Below are 23,912 nucleotides of genomic sequence, written 5' to 3' on the forward strand. Positions count from 1 at the left end.
ATGGTCTCAGGGGGATACTTTTGGCTCAGCCTGGAATAAAAGAAAGACAGATTTCTGTATTTTAACAGATCATGATAGTAGGTAAGGAGTAAACATTGTTTGTAAAAAGAACATCTTGATAAGATTTCCCTTTCTTTAGTAAATGAAAACAGCGTGTTCTTTCTTCAGGCTAAAGGCTTTCACCTGTCAACGCTGTGGCTAAGAGAACAGTTTCCTATTAATCAAATATTTAGAACAATCACAGGCTTTGATTTATTGCATTGTCCAGAGCCATCTCCGGGTGGCTATTAAACTGTACTGATGGCTTCGACGATGAGCTCCAATCAATGACTATGAGCCACTTGGCAGATTTTATACTTGATCAAATAAGGACAGCAACCTTGGAACAGAGTACAGCAAATGTATGAGATTTTTGTTTTACTTTGGTTTGTTTTAATACTAAGAGATTTCAATGGATTGTGGTTGCATTTTCTACTTTTTCTAAAATAGACTATTTTTCTTGCTTTTAAAAGATATTATTAGGATATTATTTAAAAAAATGTCAAGTTGTTCCTTTTAGTTTTGCATGAACTAAATGAAAATCATTTTCAAAAAGAAAAAAGTTCTACTCTTTTATTTTGAAGAATTAAGTCAGACTGATAGGGAAAAGATTGCATAACTCTGTAGCCTTTGCTCCCTTTTGTTTTTGAGTTATTGTCATTTAATAAAATCCAACTTTTGAATATATATATATATATATGTATATATAGATAGAAATCTTCAAAAGGACCAGCACTCCAATTTGCAATAAATCAAATGGTTCATGTACATCCAACAATTTGGCCCACTTCAGGGCCTTTCTCAAGGAAAAATGACAGAAGTAACTTAGTGTATTTAAATTTCTTACTTTGAGAAAGGCTAGACTGTGAGTGCAGTCCTGTGAGTGCAGTTCCCTTCCATTCTTGTATTATTCTTTGATACTGCACCCAGCTACTTACTCCACTATGTATATTTATACATACAGGTATATCAAGAATGATATTATTTTTATGATTTGAAACAAAGCTGAACGAAGAAGGACATATTGCTGAGAAAAGAGATTATAAAGAGGAACTTTTGACTATTTTGATTATATCAAGATTTATATTATTAACATTAATGAAGAATATATATATATATATATATATATATATATATATATATATATATATATATATATATATATATATATTTATAGAAACTTAGAAAAGACTGTATAATAATTGATGAACCATTCTCTAATGCTAAATATGGAGCTTTAACCTTCCTACAAATATTCTTCTTTGTTATGTTAATAAATGCAGCATGAATTTTCCCTACTCATCTTCATGCATCAGTGTAAGTAAATAGTAACATAGTAACATAGTAAGTTGGGTTGAAAAAAGACATACGTCCATCACGTTCAACCATAATGCCTATATATAACCTGCCTAACTACTAGTTGATCCAGAGGAAGGCAAAAAAACCCATCCAAAGCCTCTCCAATTTGCCGCAGAGGGGAACAAATTCCTTCCTGACTCCAAGGTGGCAATCGGACCAGTCCACGGATCAACCTGCACTAAGAGCTATCTCCCATAACCCTGTATTCCCTCACTTGTACTGAGAGCTATCTCCCATACCCCTGTATTCCCTCAATTGTACTGAGAGCTATCTCCCATAACCCTGTATTCCCTCACTTGTACTGAGAGCTATCTCCCCTACCCCTGTATTCCCTCACTTGTACTGAGAGCTATCTCCCATACCCCTGTATTCCCTCACTTGTACTGAGAGCTATCTCCCATACCCCTGTATTCCCTCACTTGTACTGAGAGCTATCTCCCATAACCCTGTATTCCCTCACTTGTACTGAGAGCTATCTCCCCTACCCCTGTATTCCCTCACTTGTACTGAGAGCTATCTCCCCTACCCCTGTATTCCCTCACTTGTACTGAGAGCTATCTCCCATAACCCTGTATTCCCTCACTTGTACTAAGAGCTATCTCCCCTACCCCTGTATTCCCTCACTTGTACTGAGAGCTATCTCCCATAACCCCTGTATTCCCTCACTTGTACTAAGAGCTATCTCCCATACCCCTGTATTCCCTCACTTGTACTAAGAGCTATCTCCCATACCCCTGTATTCCCTCACTTGTACTGAGAGCTATCTCCCATAACCCTGTATTCCCTCACTTGTACTGAGAGCTATCTCCCATAACCCTGTATTCCCTCACTTGTAGTGATTTGATTGTAAATTCTGCAATTCCTTTCCTAATTCATTGTGTGTTGATTTTTTATCAACTGTACATGAATACAGTCATGGGAAAACATGACACATTTTTTTCTAAATTTATCAGTTAATAGAGCTTCTCCAGCAGAATGCTGCATTGAAACCCATTTTCCAAAAAGACAAATAGTTTTTCCATATTCTTCATTTCCAGGGTGCCACAGCCATGTGACCTGTGCTCTGATAAACTTCAGTCACACTTTATCGCTGAGCAAGTTGGAGTGATATCAAGCCACCCCCCAGCAGCCGATCAGCAGAACAATGGAAAGGGAAAAAGATCCCGGTAGATATCAGAATAGCACTCAATAGTAAGAAATGCAAGTCTTGCTTGGGACTCCTCCAGTTACATGGGAGTAGGAGAAACAATAGGTTACCTGAAAGCAGTTCTAATGTGTAGCGCTGGCTCCTTCTGAAAGCTCAGACTCAGGCACAATGCACTGAGATTGCATCTACACACCAATAAAAAAATACATTTATTGGTTCAAGAATAACATTTTAAATGGTAGAGTGAATTAATTGCTATATAAATTTAGAAATAAAAGTACACCGTTTCCAACAAACGACTGCTTTCTAAGCTAAGGTCTATTGGTCTTAGTGAAGTCATTGCACATGGATAGAAAACTGGCTACAGGATCGGGTACAGAGGGTGGTTGTTAATGGCACATTCTCTACTTGGAGTAAGGTTCTCAGTGGGGTCCCTCGGGGTTCTGTACTGGGTCCACTTTTGTTTAACTTGTTCATAAATGACTTAGGGGAGGGTATTATAAGTAATGTATCAGTGTTTGCAGATGACACAAAACTCTGCAGACCAGTCAATTCTATCCAGGATGTGGCATCCTTGCAGCAGGATCTTGACCAACTGCCAATCTGTGCGGCTAAGTGGCAGATGAGATTTAATGTGGATAAATGTAAGGTCATGCACCTGGGATGTAAAAATATGCCCCCACTTATACCCTTAATGGGACTGCACTAGGCAAATCCATAATGGAGAAGGACCTTGGAGTCCTTGTAGATAATAAACTTGGCTGTAGCAAGCAATGCCAGGCAGCAGCTGCAAGGGCAAACAAGGTTTTGAGCTGTATTAAAAGGGGGATAGATTCACGGGAGGAGGGGGTTATTCTTCCCCTTTACAGAGCGCTGGTAAGGCCCCATCTAGAATATGCTGTTCAGTTTTGGTCTCCAGTGCTCAAACGGGACATTATTGAGTTAGAGAGGGTCCAGAGAAGGGCAACTAAGTTGGTAAAGGGTATGGAAAGTCTCAGTTATGAAGAAAGACTGGCCAAGTTGGGTCTGTTTACACTGGAGAAGAGGCGCTTAAGAGGTGACATGATAACTATGTATAAATATATAAAGGGATCATATAATAACCTTTCTAATGTTTTATTTATCAGTAGGTCCTTCCAACGGACACGAGGGCACCCACTCCGTTTAGAAGAAGGGAGGTTCCATTTAAACATTCGGATTTTTTACTGTGAGAGTTGTGAAGTTGTGGAATTCATTTTTAAAAATTAGAATTATTTGCTTATAATGGAGTCTATGGGAGATGGCCTTTCAGTAATTCAGAACTTTCTGGGTAATGGGTTTCCGGATAACAGATTCCTTGCTTGTAGGTGCATATACAGTATTTTGGAAAAAAAAATATCTACCAAATAAATGGATTCAGTATACGTTCACACAAAGAGTATTTTATGATAATGTCAGCATTTTCATTTTTGCACTGCAGCTGCATTTACATAAATTATGGGAACCCTTTGAGCTATGCTAATTATTTTCTTTATTAATTGTATTTATTTGGTTAGAAAGATTTGAAAGTAGAAAGTAGAAAGTATTTATTTGAAAGAAAATAACACCCCCCCCCCCCCAAAAAAAAGCGAATTATAAAGTGCATTTCAAAGCATGGTGTCTGCACTGAACAGCATGTTACAAATAATAGCAAATCCCATAATCTGTAATAGTGTTGTACTGTAGTAAAGCATTCGTCTTTAATAATGCAGAACTTAATTTCTTCAGCTTGTAGAAATCTGCAGGGTGCTGAGAAAAGGATTTTAATGGAAAATATATTAAAGACTATGGGGCACATTTACTAATCCGCGAACGCTCCGAAGGCGTCCGAATGCGTTTTTTTCGTAATGATCGATATTTTGCGATTTTTCCGTAAATTGTCGCGACTTTTTCGTAGCCGTTACGACTTTTTTGTAGCCATTGCGATTTGCACTAATTGTCGCGACTTTTTCGTAGCTGTCGCGCCGAGTATGAAAGTTTCGGATTCATTCAAGCTTCAGTATCGTGACTTTCCTTGGGCCAGGTTGGAGCTGCAGAGTGCCATTGAGCCCTATGGGAGACTTTCCTTGGGCCAGGTTGGAGCTGCAGAGTGCCATTGAGCCCTATGGGAGACTTTCCTTGGGCCAGGTTGGAGTTGCAGAGTGCCATTGAGCCCTATGGGAGACTTTCCTTGGGCCAGGTTGGAGCTGCAGAGTGCCATTGAGCCCTATGGGAGACTTTCCTTGGGCCAGGTTGGAGCTGCAGAGTGCCATTGAGCCCTATGGGAGACTTTCCTTGGGCCGGGTTGGAGCTGCAGAGTGCCATTAAGCCCTATGGGAGACTTTCCTTGGGCCAGGTTGGAGCTGCAGAGTGCCATTGAGCCCTATGGGAGACTTTCCTTGGGCCGGGTTGGAGCTGCAGAGTGCCATTGAGCCCTATGGGAGACTTTCCTTGGGCCAGGTTGGAGCTGCAGAGTGCCATTGAGCCCTATGGGAGACTTTCCTTGGGCCAGGTTGGAGCTGCAGAGTGCCATTGAGCCCTATGGGAGGCTTTCCTTGGGCCAGTTTGGAGCTGCAGAGTGCCATTGAGCCCTATGGGAGACTTTCCTTGGGCCAGGTTGGAGCTGCAGAGTGCCATTGAGCCCTATGGGAGACTTTCCTTGGGCCAGGTTGGAGCTGCAGAGTGCCATTGAGCCCTATGGGAGACTTTCCTTGGGCCAGGTTGGAGCTGCAGAGTGCCATTGAGCCCTATGGGAGACTTTCCTTGGGCCAGGTTGGAGCTGCAGAGTGCCATTGAGCCCTATGGGAGACTTTCCTTGGGCCAGGTTGGAGCTACAGAGTGCCATTGAGCCCTATGGGAGACTTTCCTTGGGCCAAGTTGGAGCTGCAGAGTGCCATTGAGCCCTATGGGAGGCTTCCAAAATCATGCAAAGTCTGAAAGGTTTGCCCACTGTTTACGAGCGCTCAATATACGAGCAAATCGTAACGGCTACGAAAAAGTCACGACAATTCGCGCAAGTCGTAATAGTTACGAAAAAGTCGTAACAGCGACAAAAAAAAAAATCGCAAAAAATACGAAAAAGTTGCAAAATGTTCGTTTTCCAATCCGGATTGGATTAGTAAATCAGCCCCATTGAGTTTAATTTTCTTACTTTCTCTTTAACTTTGAATAGGTGTGAGGTTACAGTTACGCAAACATGAATAGATAATTATGCCTTGTTTCTAAAGCCCTTCAGTTATTCTAATACAGGTATGGGATCCCTTATCTGGAAACCCATTATCCAGAAAGCTCCGAATTACGGAAAGCCCATCTCCCAAAGACTCCATTTTAATCAAATAATTCACATTTTAAAAAATGGTTTCCTTTTTCTCTGTAATAATAAAACTGTACCGTGTACTTGATCCCAACTAAGATATAATTAATCCTTATTGGAGCCAAAACAATCCTATTGGGTTTATTCAATATTTACATGATTTTTAGTAGGGATGCACCAAACCCACTTTTTTGGGTTCAGCTGAACCCCCGAACCCACCCTGATGGATTCTGCTGAATCTCGAACCGAATCCTAATTAGCATATGCTTATTATGATCAGGAAGGGTTAAAAGTTGGCGCGTGTAGCTAAAAATCACCCCTAAAACTGAACCCTTTCCGAGTGTGAATTAACATATGCTATTTTATGCTAATTAGGATTCAGATTGGGTTCGGCCAAGCACGTGGATTTGGCTGAAACCGAATCCATTAAAAAAAAGGCTGGATTCGGCCCGAATCCCAAACCAAATCCGGGATTTGGTACATCCCTAATTTTTACTAGACTTATGGTTTAGAGATCCTAATTACGGAAAGATCCCTTATCCAGAAAACCCCAGGTCCCGAGCATTCTGGGTAACAGGTTCTATATCTGTAGTCCTTTTACTTGAAACCACAATGGGCACCTGGGTTGAATTTTATCATTATTAACAAGTACTTATAAAGTGCCAACATATTGCACAACCCTGTATAATAGACACATTACACAAATACACAGGTTACATATATACTGATTACAAAAAATACTGAGGAATACATGATGAGGTAAAGAGGGCCCTGCTCATTAGAGCTTACAGTCCAATAGAATAATGGGTATGGGGCACATACAAAGCATGGGGAAGTGGCTGGCATCTGGGCTTCCCATGGCACAACTCAAACTTGATTAAAAATGCACAAGCTAGGAAGGTGCTAGGGAACTTTGCACTTCCCTCCTGGTTATAGAGGTTTAGAGATACATGGCTTCATAGTAACTGTCACTGCTGTGTTCTATACCTTACTTAATCTTTAATATGGAACAAGAGGCAAAGTAAAGTTGGCAGTTTTAAAGAGAGCTTCATGCTTTTTGCTTTGTGCACAAGGATCTAAGAGCCACGGTTTTGCTCTCTTTTTTGTGTGGTTGCACCTAGTCCTTAAATGGCCGCTATGATGTTAGTAAAACGCATATTTTGAATGCCTCTTGGGAGGGCCATCTCCCATCTTAGGGTGCAAGGAAAGCTGAATTTACAAGGTTGTGTGTGTGTGCTACAATCAGCTGTAAAAGAATTTCCTGGAAAACAAAGGTCTTGAGATGTTAGTCAGCCGGGAACAGTCATCTGATATTTCTCTGGCCAATTCTAAGCACAGCAACATCTTAAGACCCTTTTTTTCAGGAAATTCAGTCACTGTCGACTATACAGGATAGTCAGCCTAAACACCAGCAGGCAGCGGTGTTAATTATATTGGCAATTTAAAAACAGCTAATGTCTTAAAAACTAGAGAAAAAAAACTAGAAAATGTAAATTGCAAAAGTGCTTGTTTAAAGGTTTACATTTCCTTTAAATGTCAGGTTAAACCAGACCAAATTTGTTGAAGGCGTTATCTCTTAATGGTTTAATTGAAAAGATTATATTTAATGATTTGAAAACCCTTAATTAACAATATAGGCAAATCTTCTGATAACTCATGGTACTTCATGATATCTCCCCTTTAAAACAAGGAATTAAGTCTATGAATATTCTTATTCATCCAGGTCATGATATACTTAATTCTAATTCAGTATAATTTCAGATTTAGACTTTAGAATTTTAGACTTAATTCTACTAGATACTGTAAGGAATTAAGTATTATTCACAAGTATGATTCATCACAAGCAGTGATATAGACAAATGTACCTAAATAAGTGCCAAAATGTAATGTAAATTAATTCTGAAAATGGATTCATTTGAAACTATAAATTTAGAAGCAGCACAGAATCATCATATGGTCCTGGGCAACTTTATATGATAATGCAGATTTAACTGAAATATAATTTTGTCAGAAAAGAAAGTGAAGAGCAGCAGAATGGTAATGTGTTTCCAGAAGCTTGTTAGAAATATTTGTCAGGGAAAATGACACTGTCTGTGAATCAGCACAAAATGCACGCACCCTGTGTTTTTGGGCACTGATATTCCCTAGGAATCTTACATTGTGTTAAAGAAATAGCAGATTTATGCTTTTTAGAAATAATTATAAATAATATATTATAAATTAGATTGTAAGCTCTACGGGGCAGGGAACTCCTTCCTACTGTGTCTCATACCACATGGTACTTATTCCCTGTGCATTTATACATATTTATTGTATTTATTTATTATAACACTTGCCCTCCCTGTGTGTAATTTTGTATTTTGTAAGACTGTACAGCGCTGCGTACCCTTGTGGCACTTTATAAATAAAGTTATACATACATACATACATAATCATTTTATGAAAATATATATATAAGATAAATATTATACTGAGAAAATACTCACACAGCAATTTTTTCCAAAGCAGAGGATTATGGGCATCTTCATAATTATCAAGCTGCGAATAAACCAGATTACACAGTTATTAAAATACCTTCTGGAATGTAATTGGTTTCTAAGGGTAACAAATTGAACAGAAATAATATAAGGTACAAAACTTAAAGCTTGAAATCGCCATTTACCAGCAGCGAGCAGAAAAGTTCCACAAGGTATCCGAGAATTCTCAGCTCCTGTAGAATAAAATATAATGCTATTTTTTAGATCCAATACTTATAACATGAAAATAATAAAATGACAACACTGATTTATCAAAATGAGTGATTAAAGCTCACTACAAACAAATAAATAAGGTTGAGGAGACTGCCTCATACAGACAAAAGCAAACAAAAGGAATTCTGGGAATGAATTCCAAACTCTTAAAAAAATCCCATTTACATGGGTTTATCCCATAGGCTACAGCTCACCCACTGGGCTTGAAGCTGAGCTTGAGGCTCATCAGTGTAGTGCAGTGTAGTTTTCTGATCAGCTTAGGTAGAGTCACCATGTGGTTCTACAAACAAATAAATAAGGTCTGTAGTTGGGAATCTGATCAGCTATTATCCTGGCTTCTGCTTCAAGCCCAGTGGGTGAGCTTTAGCCTATAGGATAAACCCATGTAAATGGGATTTTTTTAAGAGTTTGGAATTCAAGCTCACTACAGAAACATTCACCCATTTTCTATTTATTCCTGGGATTTTTAGTAGTGTATTTATCAATAGTTAAACCCTAACTGGTAACACTGGTTTCCCCCAATCCTAGACATAACAAATAGCCCATGGGTTGAACCTATTCAATGAATAAAGTGGTTTTGGGGACCCAATGCCCTTTTTCTTCTCCATTCCACTCGTCATGGGTGACAAGAAGAAAGGAAAAGCCCCTAGCTGTTTAGTTACTGGATTGTTTTTAAAAGACAAGTAAAACAAAAGCAATGATTATACATAATACAGAAAGTTTTACTCTGTACACATAAAAATGTTGTTCTTTGTTTCTGTATTCTATTTAAATGAACAGATACAGCACCTCCTAGAAAAGATGTGTTAAAAAAGGACTACAGGTTTAATTGTAGTGTTTTTGCTGTCAGATGAGGTTGTCTACAGACAATATCTATTTTAAATACATGCATGGAATCTATTATCTAAGGGAATGGCCTTCCCGTAATTCGGAGCTTTCTCTATAACAGGTTTCTGGATAGGGATCCCAGACCTGTTTTTTTATGTCCAATACAGGAGGTTGAAGTTTGCATGCAAGTCTAGAATACTGTATTTAATTTAGCATTCTTGTTAAAACTATGTTCTTTCAGATATATCTTTTAGAAGATCAATAAATCCCTGTGGAACCTTTCTGCATTACTTTGGAACAGAACAATGCCATTGAAAAAAGCAGATTTATGAGTTAGTGGTCAACATAAATACATCTGGAGCTGCCATAATTCAAAACCTGATGTAGTGCTTCCATTAAAGGAAGAGTGAAACATGCCTCTTACACAACCAAAATGTTTTCTTATTAACAGGAACTTAAGCAGAGCCTAAAATGTCAATTATATTTGTTCTGAAGCTGAACTACATTGCCACACATTACAGCAAGTTTATTTTATTAGTAAAAAATGTAATCTTACAAAGCTGTGTCACACAGATATACGCAATTTGTTTAGAAGTAAAATTCTCCATTAATTTACCAGGATGATATTTAGTATATTATTGCTCAGAATTTCCCTTTTCATAATATTTATTTGCAGATTAAGGCTGCTAAGAAAATAAAAAGAGAACTAAAACCTTTCTAAAGAAGTAGGCTAGAAATTTTGTACATTTTGTTTTGGGATCCTGTACCAGCCCAAGGCAACCACAGCTCTTTAGCAGGGAAGATCTGTGCCTCCAAATAGGCTGCTGTCATTTACCTGAGCTTAGGGGCCGATGCACAATATACTTTATATATATACAGAATATAAATATCCCAATATAAGGCTGACTACTAATTAATACAGATAATTGCTACATGACAGCTCTGGAACCAGTGCAATTAGCATCAGAATTTAATAATCATCCCTGTAGCATCAGCTTATAACAGGCCAACCTCATGTACTGATTGCTGCTAACCTTAGCTTCTCAACAGCTGCTCAGAGTGCACTGAGAATGCTGACATTCCTAACAAAATCCAAGATGGAGAGCTCCTGTGCACAAAACTGATGGCCTGGTTTATTACTAATATACTACTGTGACAGTGGAAAAACATGGCCTGCAGCGTTCACCAGTGCCATACTGCCAAAGGAGCTTCTTGGAAAATGTTGACTTCTACCTAAACCTACAAAGGAATGTCATGGATTCAAGGTCAGTAGGATCCATGTAGGCATATATCCTCCAGTATTCATCATCAGTATCATGAGTAAGAGTTTTAATTCCAAGTTTAATCATTTTTAAGTTCAGTGGTTCTTATTACTGGTTATGGTCAGTGTGTAGCATACCACCTATACTCATTGCCTAAACTGACAGTGACACAACTGAGAGTGACACATGGCACTTAAAAGAAAAATAAAATGATACTTGAGGAAATTTTAAAACTGATGATAAAGCTCATGCCACAAGAAGAATATGGAGCGTATTTTCGACTTGCCAAAAATATGTGCCATACGTTTTGTGTGGCATTAGCCTTAAAGAGCAAGGAAAGGCTTCTACTATAGCAGGGGTCTCAAACTCGCGGCCCGCGGTACAATATTTTGTGGCCCGCACCAACGCCGAATGAATGGATCGCGATTTTTATTGCGATTCAAGGGATAATGCAAGGCACGGCGGGCGGGAGCTGCTGATTGCGGAAATGACATTATGCCATCATAACAGTTATTATGGGAAGACGTAAGGAGCTAATTGTGCACACAGAATGTCTTCCCATAATAACTGTTATGATGGCATAACGTCATTTCCGCAATCAGCAGTTCCCGACTTTTTTTTGTGAAATCCCTTATGCGGCCCAGCCTCATCCTGACTTTGCCTCCTGTGGCCCCCAGGTAAATTGAGTTTGAGCCCCCTGTACTATAGCCCTTAATATATTGTAGAGCCCCCTTGCCTGTAGCAGATCGCCAACTTTATTTTTTAAAATAATGCTCCCTTCTCCCAAAATGTGCCTTCTAACTTTGCTCTATTTGCACTCTGTTGGATTTTTTGTGCACTTAAATGCGCAGCTCTCCCCAGCATCGTCCCTGCGGCGACCAAACACCACCCCCCACTCGGAACTACTGTTCTGGTGGGGGAGAGATGCCAAATAGAAGCGATCTTCACTGTAAGGCTTCATACTTACTACATTTCCTTAGCAAATTTTGCATTAGAACTAAAGTTTATCTTGTCTGGAAGAAATTGTTCTTCCAATATTTTCATAAAATGTAACAGAAATATACCCTATAAAACTGAAAAAATCCCACTTTCTGCAGCTTAGAGAAATGGATACAGTGGAGTAAAGAGTTCATATACATTCTTCAAAAAAGTAACTGAGTAATTGTTCAGAGGCTCAATTGGAAGATTCTCTGGAATGACAATGTTTTGCAAACAACAATTTCTTATTGCTTCTGAATAGACATCTTTATTACTGGAGAAGCAAGCCCATGATTATGTTAGGCCATTCTATCTTGACCTTGAAAAAGACAAAATGCTGAATGCCACAAATACAAATAAATATTTTTGAAAAGGCAAATAGCTTTTAATAATATAATTATCTCAAATAATAGTATAGGCTATAGTTTGGCTTTTGCAGAATGCAGACCAATATTCTTAATAAATGAAAACTATACCCCCAAAATGCATCTTTTACTAACAGTTTATATTATATTAATTGGCCTATTAAAGAATCTAGCCCAACTGGAATATATATATCAGTAAATATTTCCCTTTTATATTCTTTCCCTTGAGCCACCATTTAGTGATGGGCTGGGTGCTCCCTCAGAGATCACATGACCAGAAATAATGCAACTCTGACTGTAACAGGAAGTAGTGTGGGAACAAAACACAGAACTCTGTCCATTCATTGGCTGATGTGGCCTAGCATGTATGTGTGCAGCGTAAATCATATGATACTAGAGGGCAGCACTTAGTACTTAAAATGGCAATTTTCTATTTAGGATTACCCAATGGCACATACTACTAAAAATTATACTCTTATGAAAATGGTTTATTTAGATGAAGCAGGGTTTTACATATGAGCTGCTTTATGCAACATCATTTTATGGAGAGCTATTTTGTTTGGAGGTATAGTTTTTAGTGATGAGCGAATTTTTCCGCCAGCCATGGATTTGCAGCGAATTTCCTCATTTCGCCATTGGCGAATTGTGGAGCAAAACTTTTTGTTGCACGTCAAATAGTGCGTGGTAGCGTTAAATTGTGCATGGTTGTGTCAAAATTGGGCACGGCCGCGTCAAAAAAAGGCACGCCGCGTCAAATTAGGCGCAGCCGTGACAAAAAAGCATGGGCAACAAAAAAGATGCACCCAACAAAAAAAATAGTGCAACAAATGTGTTTCGCAAATTTTTCGTTGTTTCGCAAATTTTCTTGCCGTTTTGCTAGTTTTATGGCGAAGCAAAATGGGACAGATTCACTCATCACTAGCAGTAACATAAAAAGTCAAGTTGACCATATCCTTTCTAAAACCCTTTACAGATGGCCCCAAAAGAAAGAACCATGTGGACTTGACATCTTCAATTTACCTTATAAAACACATATACAGCACTAATATGTTTATACTTGAATTTAGTATTACCCACATATTACTAGAAAATATTATCATTCCAGTGGTTGAAAAACTTAATTTGGTAGTTGCATATCTGATTGCAATGCTGGTTTCAGAAAAAAAACCTGCCAGTATTTATCCAGTGTAGAACCCAATGTTATACTGCAGGGAATCATGCAAAATCAGAAAAATGCATTTAAAAGCAGTATTTCATTTGTATATACCAAGATGGTATAGTTCAGATATAGGATCACAGGAAGTCAAATATGACATATCATTGGATCTTTAGCACATGGAGGCACTCATATAATGCGTACTGCTGAAGTTCACAGGGCACTAATAACTTTATCTTTTGTAGAATTCTTCCTTGCGCTACATTTTAAAATAAAATTCTAAAGTGGGTACAAAGATATTAAATACACTATCTACAGTTAAAGTTGCTATTATGCTGAATTGCTTGGGACCAGGTCCTTTAAGGCATGACATAGTCTTGGAAGCAGCACGCTGTGCCAAGAAACTGAGGTCACATGAAGTATTGCTTCTGAAAACTTACAGTATAGGAAATGTGAGTGTGTAATAGGAATTGGCAGCCCATGACTCTAAGATTTCACACTTCTAAATTTTGAATTCTGATTTCTTTTCTCCATTACTTTATATAGAACTATCTACTTAGAGATCAGATATTACCTGAGACACAATGACTGAAAGCACTTTATTTTGTAATATACTGTATATATACCAAGGCTGAATTTAATATACTATAGAAAGAGCATTATTATTGTATTACTGTTATTATTACTATATTTTGTATAGTGCAGACACATTTTACACAGCATTTTACAGTGATTATACATCATTCACACTACACATTGGTCTCTGAAGTCAATTTAACCTGGAGCAAATCAACCTGGATGTATGTGTTTGGAGTGTAGGCGGAAATGGAGTACCCCTGCACAGACATAAGCTACTCTTTGCTGATAGTACCCAGGCCAGTATATGTAAGGCTGAAGTGCAACCTACTACTGAGACACTGTGCTGATATATGATATAACAGATTATTGCATAGGTACAATGTAGTACCATTTGGGCTTTTTCTTGCATGGAACAGTAATTGTAATGATACTATACAAAGAAATACTGGTACAGGTATCGGACCCCTTCTCCGGAAACCCATTATCCAGAAAGTTCCACATTACAGAAAGACCATCTGCCATAGGCTCCATTTTATTCAAATAATTCCCATTTTTAAAAATTGTTTCCTTTTTCTCTCTAATAATAAAACAGTACCTTGTCCTTGATACCAACTAAGATATAATTAATCCTTATTGGAGCCAAAACAAGCCTATTGGGTTTAATTACTGTTTAAATAATTTAATTAGCAGACCTAAAATAGGGGATCCGAATTACAGAAAGACCCCTTATCCAGAAAACCCCAGGTCCTGAGCATTCTGGATAACAGGTCCCATGCCTGTATAGTGAAAGCACTCCATTTGAGAGAATCCCTATATCAGTGCTGTCCAACTGGCGGCCCGCGGGCCGCATGCGGCCCGCGACCCCCCTCTGTGTGGCCCCCCACCTGTCTGGCTGCTTTGATGGCTTACTCTTGTGTAAGCTTTAAATGGTATCAGTACTGTGATTAACTGGCCCCCTGCATGGTTCTCACCTCAGATTCAGGCTGTAATCAGGCTGTATTGTTTAAATATGTAATCCCCTGTGTTGTTCACACCTTTTAATCTCTGCATTGTTCACCCCCTGCAGTGTTCACACCTCAGGCTCAGGCTGTAATCACCCCCATTATTCCCCTGTTCACACCTCAGGAGCAGTAGAAACCCACAAATAATCCCTGCACACTACAAAAAGAACATATACTGAGGTGCTACTGCAATTAAAAAGTTTTTTAATATATAGTTATTGTGCAGACTGTAGGAGCAGTGCCAGCATTGTATCACTGTAGGCTGCCTGTGTGTGCCATACACACAGGCATCATAGGGCAAGCAGAGTATGGCACACACAGGCAGGGTAGGGAAGGCAGAGTATGGCACACACAGGCCAAGTATGGCACAAACCAGCCAAGAATGGCAAACACAGTGAAAGTATGGCACATGCAGGCAGGGTAGGGAAGGCAGAGTATGGCACACACAGGCAGGGTAGGGCAGGCAGAGTATGGCGCACACACAGGCCAAGTATGGCACAAACCAGCCAAGTATGGCACACAGGCAGGGTAGGGAAGGCAGAGTATGGCACACACAGGCAGGGTAGGGAAGGCAGAGTATGGCACACACAGGCAGGGTAGGGAAGGCAGAGTATGGCACACAGAGGCAGGGTAGGGAAGGCAGAGTATGGCACACACAGGCAGGGTAGGGAAGGCAGAGTATGGCACACACAGGCTGGGTAGGGAAGGCAGAGTATGGCACACAGGCAGGGTAGGGCAGGCAGAGTATGGCAGGTTTTTGCTGTACTACAACCATTAATATGGGTATGGTCATGTGATAACATGGGTGTGGTTTCAAGTGGGTGCGGTTTCAAAAAGGGGAGTGGTAAAAACTGGCTTCCATTATCGACCCTCCACCACGTAGGTCGGAAAAATTCCGGCCCTCGGTACAACAGAAGTTGGACAGCACTGCCTATATCATTTGAGCAAGTGCCAAGTAGTCTGGGTTCAGTTATGTTAAAGGAGCTAATAAATTCAGCCGTGCAACTGCAGACATTTCCATTTTACTCCCTAGCATGTCATTTTCTTAATTTGGCATGCTAATCAGTTATGGGGCTGCATTTTAGTGATTTAGTAACTGTTCCACAGAGGACAAATGGTTAATTTTTATATAGCACCTAAGGTTGACACATTTTCTGGAAATATATCGGGCTTCCTATACATGTTGTATGTTATTCCTAATATACCAGTCTGACTGTCAAAATACCAGCCTTGTGGTGACCCAACTTCTAGGAGCTCTGCAGAATTAGAAATTTTAAAAATGCCTGCTCAGCTCCTGAACTAGTTGGTATCTGTGACAGAGAAATAACAATAACCCATCAAGGTTAATGGTCTTAAAAAATCTCCGTAACTTGTTTAAAGATTCTGTAAGCATCCAAAGCTTCTTTCCATCCTGCTGGGTAGCAATACAGAATGCTGTCAATGCATCCCCATGAGATTGAATTCCACTGAAAATCAATTCTCTTTGCATTTTAATATGCAGCTTTGCCTTTGTTGATTCAGTTTTAAATTCTGTGACAAATATAAACAATGAGCAGCCTGTATTCAAATCCTTGCATGGGAGACACTGCATTTAGTGACACCTCAGGCTTTTGCTGCAAATAGAACTAATCAGCTACCATATGCCAGTAGATTACTGCTTTACTGATGGGATTATTAGTATTATTATTGCTGGAGTTTCTAGTTTTCCATACAATTACAATTCAGTTAAGCCATCTTTGTTCAGTGGCTCCCTAACAGAAATTCAAAATATAAATCTTTGTTGCATGGTTCCTTGCTTTGTACAGCTCATTTATCTTCCCCTAGCCACAAGGGTATGACAGGCACAGCATAATACCCTTATGTAGCTAGAACCTACTGACCTCCTGTGCATGGCTACTCAGAAAAAGCTCTTTATGGGCCAAATCAGAGCAGCAGAAATCATAACTTTCATTTTCTAAAATGATCAGGGGTTAGTTTTTCTGGCAGCCTTATGTTTTATCTTGAAAAAAACACACCAAAGACAAATGTAATATAATTATTTATTTAATACCATTTGTTGTTAAATGTTTGGCAGGAAAGAATACAGCAGGGGTCTTATACAAAATTCAGGGCAGGGTACAAAGTGCAAACAATGGCAGCAATCTATTAATCAGGGCTGATTGGAGAGAGGAAAATAAATATGTTAGGGTGACCAGATAATTTGAAAAAATTCAGTCACAATCCAGCTGAAAAGGCTGCACTGATTGCAAATAAATGTAAAAGTGTATCAGTGCTTTTTCAGCCTTGCAACATGCATTTATTAGATGTGTACCTGAAGTGATCTGGTCACCAGCCTCCATGAGCTTGTGCAAGTTAGTGGTGCTGATGGGCGCAGGCTGCAATGGAGCTTACCAGCTGACAATAAAGGAATTCTGTCATGATTTTTATGGTGTACTTTTTTTTTTCTAAATTACACTGTTTATATTGATAATAATTCACTCTAATATTTAAAATTTTATTCTTAAATCAGTAAACCAGAAAGTGGTTTTATGGGGAAATATTGGTATGTAGGCAGGGCCGGATTTACAAATTTGCCTCCCCAAGGCCGCCCCCGGTCACACGCTACCCCCCGAGTGCGTATGCGTGCGTGAACAGCAGTGGGGGCGGGGGATGGGGTGGAAGCGCGCATGCGCCATAGGCCAAACTTGCATATGGAGCAGTGGGGAGAAGTCCCCATTTCTCCATATGGGAACACAAATTTTTAGATCTTTGTGCGGCGGGGCGGCATGCCGCCCCCAGGTTTCTGCCGCCCTAGGCCCGGGCCTTTGTGGCCTCTCCACAAATCCGGGCCTGTATGTAGGCAGCCATTGTGCCTTATTCTGAGCTTACAGAAGGAGCCTGCACTACACAATAGAACTGCTTTCAGATAAGCCATTGTTTCTGCTTCTCAATGTACTGTCAATATGATTCAAGTCACATATATAATACAGGGTTTCTCCTGCCTGGGTGCTATTCCTATTTAAAAGAAATTTATGAATCCACAATTACAAGTCTAGGCCTTCAACATATTGAAAACAAAGCAGGTAGACCAGCACAGTGTCTCCACAGTTGCCAGTTTCAAAAGAAAGCAATTTTATGCAACTAGTAATAGGATAGGGCAATTATGTTCCAACTTCATTATAATGAACATATTAGTAGACCTGTGGACTAATTTTTGTTTTTTATGAAGTTGTGAGAAGTCAGAAATTGTTTACTGACATACAATTACTTTTGTGCAGATGATATGACTAAAAGTGTAACCAATTGGCCCTTGGAAGACTGGACTGTCTTGAATTCAAATTTTTAAAAATGATTTCCTTTTTCTTTGTAATAATAAAACAGTACATTGTACATGACCCCAACTAACATTAAATAAATTAATCCTTATTGGAGGCAAAACAATCCTATTGGCTTTTTTTAATGTTTAAATTATTTTTAGTAGACCTAAGGTTATTAGACCCAAGGTTTAGTAGACCCAAGTTTCAAAAAGACCCCTTATCTGGAAAACCCCAGGTCCCAAGCATTCTGGTTAACAGGTCCCATACCTGTATTACATCATTCCTGCTGCGATTCAGGCAGCAATATTGCAATAAGACTGACTGAGTAGGGGTTACATAAAGTGAATACAATTCTCTACTTAATGGAAGGCAATGGTTAGTAATTCTTGGAGTGTTGTTATATATACAGTATTTAACTTACATTTTATTTTTGCAAAGGTGCATTATTGTGATACCAATATTAGTTGTATTTTCCCCCTAAATAAAAACATCCTAATGAATAAAATGATACACATTTTTAAGGGTGTCAGGATTAATTTGGGATAAAAACTAATGCTCAGAATGCTACCTTATCGAACACTTAGTTTATGAAGAGAACAATGCTTCTAACAGTTAAAAAAAAGAATAAAACACGCTCGGTGTCAGGGGTGTATAAAACATGATCAATTGGCTTTAAATTGAATTGATCAGATTTCTAAGGTTGAATTTATATTCTGTCAGATTGATTCCCAGGCTAAAGCTAGGGAACAATTCATTTTACAGAGTTAAGGAAAAAAAAAGCCTAACAACATGTCGCAAATACACTGATGCTCTATTTGCCCTTAAAGATGAAGGATTTAATAAAATAAAAATAGCAGCTATTATATCCGCACTGAAATTGTTAGAAAAAAGCTTCTTATCACAGGTTTCATGCACCCACGCAAGTATGCTCATGTGCTTTTCTCTTGTGTGTATCCCCCCCCCCCATATCCACACACCCACATATACACCTACCCACACCAGAGAAAGGTCAATCTCCATCTCCAACAGCAGCCATGCAATAATATTTTCTGTACATATTTTCCAGACATTAGTAGCCCCAAACAACTAAAGCAGTTGTAGTATATCCCAGTCTTCCCAGAAGCTGATTGATGGTCATTATAGCTGGATGCTAAGTACACGGTAGAGTTTAAAAGACTGATTTAGATGAATTCTTTATTGGCACAGAGCAATGTGGGAATACTGAAGCTGCAGCTTGGTTTGGTGGCAGTGATAGCTCCTTAGTTCCCTTCCATCTATAGGCGCAACTGCTCGTATGAAGGGATAGCACAGAACACACGTTGATGAAAGTACCTTTAGTAAATGAGTGTTATGCACAACTCACTGCAGTTTGCCAGTTTGCCTTTGGACATATTTCCCTTCTGTCCCTTTGCCAGTTTTACATCAATTGCATCAGTGCCCAATCTCCTTCCTATCAATAGAAACTAATCCCACCAACTAGGTTCCAATATATACTGGAAAGCCTTTCCAGAAGATTAGAAGGTAAAAGCTATTTCATCAGCTATATTTTACTGGTTTACCTCTCTGTGCCTTTCTTTCTTTATGTACTGTTAAAAACACAGAGAAAATAGTGTGTCCTTAAAAGCTCTAATTAGTTTTTTGCTTATTGACTACATGTGTATTTGCAGAGACAAGCCATTTTTCACTATGTGCTACAGAAGTTTTATTGTAACAAAATAAATCAGAGAAAGTGTCTTACATTATTGGTACTCTTCTGTTCTTTCTTATCGCCATGGCAACCTATTCTGGTTACCATGGAAGTAGCAAGAGCACAGACTTTGCTAGGTTTTGCTGTTTAGTTAGTCTCAGCAAAAACAAAACTCTGACCTGGGATGAGATGAAATAAATTCTCTTTGAGGCAGATTTTTTTTTTGTTTTAAAATTTGAATAAACTCGTTTCAAGGAATGTCTTATATTTACTAAAAATTTGAACTGAAAAAGTCTCTGCAGGGAAAAGGCACAAAACTGTGTCAAAAATCTGCCATTGATTTCTACATGATTCTGGTGTGTTGTAGTGGGCCAATCGTCAGATTCAGATTTTTAACCATTTTTACGCAAAGAATAGCTTTAGTAAATGGCTCCTTAATGTCCCCTGATTTAACAGGTAACCTGACAACTAGAAATATGTATTTTGCTGTTGCTGATCTAACATGGAGCAAGGCAAAATAATTGATTTTCAGTTGTTACAATTAAAGCCATAATCTGGTTTTCTATGACACAGGCTGAGCTGATTGTTTCCCTTGAGAAAGGTCACTGACTGTGCTAGAAACATTGACTACTAAGTACATACAAGTTTTGCCATTAAGACCTGCACCTAAGCTATTTACCTATATGTAATGAATTCTTATTTCCAAAGTGTATATATATACATGAATTTCATGGGACTTAATAAATGGCAAAACATAATGGATGACAGGAAGATTCTCTTGTGAGACTGAAACATCGACTAAATAATTTTTTAAATTAATTTTTGCCATTAATTTAGTCCTATAGATTACTTCCACCGTAACTCTCATGCAATATATATATATAGCAAGAGTGTTATGGTGGAAGTAATCTACAGTATAGATCCTCCTCATACATGAGATTTCTCATTTACAGAAAAACTTGAAGGGCAAGAACCAAGAAAGCTATTTATAATGTCCCCCAACCCCTATTATGACCTATTATGCCCAGTCTGTCAAGGACCCCATTTCACTTCGCCGAAAAATAAGTGAAACATTGTGAAAAATTGGTGAAATACAACTTTTTTGATGCGACTGCGTCTTTTTTTTACTTAACCGTTACTTTTCTGATGCAACCACTAGATTTTTGACACGACCCGAATTTTCTGTGCCGAAATTTTGTGGCTGTACACATAATAATAAATTTAGAAGACTGCAAATAAAAATATTTATAAAAATATGCATTCAACCATAGGTTCCTTCTTTACAATAAAATATAATGTTTTTTGTAGCTTAAGTTCCACAAAAAAAATATAACCAAAAGGGGCTATATTGTAAAGAGAGAGAGTGTAAAATATGGTGAATTTTAGGGGCTTATATTAAAAAAAGGCAATATTCATAATGCCAGTTCATCTTAATGCCCATAATATAACCTGCTAAACTTCTAGTTGATCCAGAGGAAGGCAAAAAACCCCTCTGAAGCCTCTCTAATTTGCCGCAGAGGGGAAAAAATTCCTTCCTGACTCCAAGATGGCAATAGGACCAGTCCCTGGGTCAACTTGTACTAAGAGCTATCTCCCATAACCCTGTATTCCCTCACTTGTACTGAGAGCTATCTCCCATAACCCTGTATTCCCTCACTTGTACTGAGAGCTATCTCCCATAACCCTGTATTCCCTCACTTGTACTGAGAGCTATCTCCCATACCCCTGTATTCCCTCACTTGTACTGAGAGCTATCTCCCATAACCCTGTATTCCCTCACTTGTACTGAGAGCTATCTCCCATACCCCTGTATTCCCTCACTTGTACTGAGAGCTATCTCCCCTTCCCCTGTATTCCCTCACTTGTACTGAGAGCTATCTCCCATAACCCTGTATTCCCTCACTTGTACTGAGAGCTATCTCCCCTACCCCTGTATTCCCTCACTTGTACTGAGAGCTATCTCCCATACCCCTGTATTCCCTCACTTGTACTGAGAGCTATCTCCCCTACCCCTGTATTCCCTCACTTGTACTGAGAGCTATCTCCCATACCCCTGTATTCCCTCACTTGTACTGAGAGCTATCCCCCATACCCCTGTATTCCCTCACTTGTACTGAGAGCTATCTCCCATAACCCTGTATTGCCTCACTTGTACTGAGAGCTATCTCCCCTACCCTTGTATTCCCTCACTTGTACTGAGAGCTATCTCCCCTACCCCTGTATTCCCTCACTTGCTAAGAAGCCATCCAGCCCCTTCTTAAAGTTATATAATGTATCAGCCAGCACAACTAATTCAAGGAGGGAATTCCACAACTGCACAGCTCTCCCAGTAAAGAAACCTTTCCAAATATTTAAACAGAACCTCCCTTCTTCTAAACAGAGTGGGTGCCCTTGTTGTCTTTCATACAGATCAAACTGAGGTTTAATATAATCAACTTTGCCTTTTTGAAGACTTTGGTTGGTGTGAAATTAACAGGTTCTGAAATTCTTCAGTGAGATAATCCAAATCACGCACTGCCCCATAGTCTAACAGTAAGTGAGGTTGAGAGTTGTCCATACATTTTTATCTTTAGGTTTGAGGCATGGATTGTGGTAGGAATCCTTTTTTAAACCCAAATAAAATTGGTAAACTGTAGAGATACATTCAAACCATCAAGACCTAAATTATCATATCTCTGTAGGTTTTTAGATTTTTTGCCTATACAATACTATTAAGCTGTAGTCGTAGCTGTAGATATCATGTTCCAAGAGTATGCCAAAAACAAATTATTATTAACCACAGATTGTTGTCTACTTTTTGTTGAAACAGAGCCCATTATGCCATTATTTGGGACAGTTTAGAGCCTGTACCACATTGGATATAAGGTTAGTATAGAGGTTTCATCAAGTACAAATGAGACTCGAGAATACCACAGATGCGTCTCTGTTAGAGAGTTTCTTATCAGGCCTTTCGAAGCAACTTGCAGTCAGATGGCCTAGTGATGATTTTGATGCACAGTCATTGCTTCTTGTCCTGTAGTTTATCTTGGGCTGGGCTGATGCTTAGACCTGGCCTCACTGTCCTATCACATAGTCTTCTGCCACTCCTGGAAAAGGCATGGTATTATCTTGGCATCTTCGACTCATTGGGTTTTTGGTATTTAGCCACTTGTGTTTGTTTGGCAACCTACACCTGGACCTAGATAATAACATCACAATAAAACAGCAAACATCTCTGGTAGAAGACATTTCTTTACAGTTGAAGTAAATCATGTATTTGTAAACAAAATCCCTCCAATTTTGCTGTGTGGTATTAACTTTACGCATGTCAGCATTAACCGCTGTTGGTACAACTTTGCATCCAAGTGAGTACATCTTGTGCTCAACTAGAAGGTAAAGAGCCCAGTACTGCTACCCAAATATTTACTGAACGATTTATTTGGAACTTCTCATACAGTCTTAAGAAAACATTTACCATATGTGTTTATTTTTTATTAAAGGCCTGAAATTTGTAGTGTACGCATCAAAATTTTGTAAACCTTAGCTTTAGCCAGTGTAGTCAGCTACAGAATCAGCATCATATCAGCTTCTTGCTAATTGTTGCATAGTGTGTCCCGCTGCAGACTAGATATTGTCTTCTGCATAGATGTGTTGCTTTATGTGAATGTGTTTGCTGTTAGATGTTTGTGTTTACTTATAGCTGGCACTGTAACTCAACAAATTGTTTTACCCACCCCCATGGAGCAGCATTCTCAAATCCAGTTCCTGTTCTTCCACCATTTTAGCAGGAAAGGGACAGACACAGGAAGGTACAGGATCAGTTTAGTTTATTACTAAAAGGAACATCTCAGGTGGCATTAAAAATGAACCAAGGTTGGGGCAATGGGGGTCAGTTATTAAATGCTTGGCTTGATGCTTAGTGCAAAAAAACAGGCAGGTATTCTGGCATGTACTCTGCATTTTGTATCCTCCACTTAACAATTTGCACTCCGAAAATTAGAGCAGGGACCTGCATTACCCTAATGTATACAGGGGGGAGGAACTTATATGTCCCCTCTCCAGCACTCTACTATGCCCTATCTTGGTACAAGTTAGTAAGTGCTGGTGGGAATAGCCTACAGCCCTTTCTGTGCCACTGCTAAAGCCACTAAACTGTAAAAAGTAAATAACTAGTAT

This window comes from Xenopus tropicalis, chromosome 1, assembly GCF_000004195.4.
Source record: "Xenopus tropicalis strain Nigerian chromosome 1, UCB_Xtro_10.0, whole genome shotgun sequence".
Lineage (NCBI taxonomy): Eukaryota > Metazoa > Chordata > Amphibia > Anura > Pipidae > Xenopus > Xenopus tropicalis.